Here is a 2,281-nt window from a genome sequence, read left to right as displayed (position 1 = left end):
GCACAGCTGCTGACATGCAAAACAAATTGGCATTGTACTAACAGTGGACTAATGAACAAAATACTAAAAGATAACTTGCTATTACCACTACCAATAGCACAGTGCATTAATACAGAGCTCCTCATGCCTTACTGCATAAAAGTATTTTTGAGCAATCCCTGCAGAGTTGACAAAAGTACAGAAATTCTCCACAGTAGCCAAATCCCCCAGTACAACACAGATCCTTTGAAAGTTCAAAGCCTCAAGAAGACAGTGCTCTCCTCTCGAAACGGACAACACATGCAATCTTTACAAACTACAATCAACTCCGATGCGTTCACAGATAACAGATAGAACCAGTCAGACAACCAGTCGTCTCAGGGGAAATGTAACCTCACAAAGCACATGGAAATAGACCACAAGAGCTGAAACAGACTGCAGACGAGGGAAGAAGACAGATCTGCTGCTCCACTTAGAGATACAGAGAGATTGTCTCGGGCCAGGCTTGTAACAGCTCCACATTCAAATATACAACTAATCATGGTCATCAGTCTGAACTGAGTCACGGGTGTTGCTGCAGAGGCTGGAACCAGAGCTTGCACACCCAGTAGCTCTCCAGAGGACTTTTCATACTACTGAGCTGAACCGAGCAGTACCACGCTGGCCTGGTTACTGATCCAACACACTACTGAGCTGAACCGAGCAGTACCACGCTGGCCTGGTTACTGATCCAACACACTACTGAGCTGAACCGAGCAGTACCACGCTGGCCTGGTTACTGATCCAACACACTACTGAGCTGAGCCGAGCAGTACCACGCTGGCCTGGTTACTGATCCAACACACTACTGAGCTGAGCCGAGCAGTACCACGCTGGCCTGGTTACTGATCCAACACACTACTGAGCTGAGCCGAGCAGTACCACGCTGGCCTGGTTACTGATCCAACACACTACTGAGCTGAACCGAGCAGTACCACGCTGGCCTGGTTACTGATCCAACACACTACTGAGCTGAACCGAGCAGTACCACGCTGGCCTGGTTACACATCCAACACACTACTGAGCTGAACCGAGCAGTACCACGCTGGCCTGGTTACTGATCCAACACACTACTGAGCTGAACCGAGCAGTACCACGCTGGCCTGGTTACACATCCAACACACTACTGAGCTGAACCGAGCAGTACCACGCTGGCCTGGTTACTGATCCAACATAGTTGAACCCTGCTGAGGAGGACAGTATTAAAACATCTGAGCCGGCTCAGTTTGACGAGGGTTGGCAGAATAGAGTTGTAGAACCGTGGCTGGGCTAGAGCCGAGAGACCGTACTGTAGGCTGGGCTAGAGCAGAGAGACCGTACTGTAGGCTGGGCTAGAGCGGAGAGACCGTACTGTAGGCTGGGCTAGAGCAGAGAGACCGTACTGTAGGCTGGGCTAGAGCAGAGAGACCGTACTGTAGGCTGGGCTAGAGCAGAGAGACCGTACTGTAGGCTGGGCTAGAGCAGAGAGACCGTACTGTAGGCTGGGCTAGAGCAGAGAGACCGTACTGTAGGCTGGGCTAGAGCAGAGAGACCGTACTGTAGGCTGGGCTAGAGCGGAGAGACCGTACTGTAGGCTGGGCTAGAGCAGAGAGACCGTACTGTAGGCTGGGCTAGAGCAGAGAGATCCTACTGTAGGCTGGGCTAGAGCAGAGAGACCGTACTGTAGGCTGGGCTAGAGCAGAGAGACCGTACTGTAGGCTGGGCTAGAGCAGAGAGACCGTACTGTAGGCTGGGCTAGAGCAGAGAGATCCTACTGTAGGCTGGGCTAGAGCAGAGAGACCGTACTGTAGGCTGGGCTAGAGCGGAGAGACCGTACTGTAGGCTGGGCTAGAGCGGAGAGACCGTACTGTAGGCTGGGCTAGAGCGGAGAGATCCTACTGTAGGCTGGGCTAGAGCAGAGAGACCGTACTGTAGGCTGGGCTAGAGCAGAGAGACCGTACTGTAGGCTGGGCTAGAGCAGAGAGACCGTACTGTAGGCTGGGCTAGAGCAGAGAGACCGTACTGTAGGCTGGGCTAGAGCAGAGAGACCGTACTGTAGGCTGGGCTAGAGCAGAGAGACCGTACTGTAGGCTGGGCTAGAGCGGAGAGACCGTACTGTAGGCTGGGCTAGAGCAGAGAGACCGTACTGTAGGCTGGGCTAGAGCGGAGAGACCGTACTGTAGGCTGGGCTAGAGCGGAGAGACCGTACTGTAGGCTGGGCTAGAGCGGAGAGATCCTACTGTAGGCTGGGCTAGAGCGGAGAGACCGTACTGTAGGCTGGGCT

Source organism: Salvelinus fontinalis, chromosome 39, assembly GCF_029448725.1.
Source record: "Salvelinus fontinalis isolate EN_2023a chromosome 39, ASM2944872v1, whole genome shotgun sequence".
Taxonomy (NCBI): Eukaryota; Metazoa; Chordata; class Actinopteri; order Salmoniformes; family Salmonidae; genus Salvelinus; species Salvelinus fontinalis.
Note: the sequence above shows the minus strand (reverse complement) of the source record.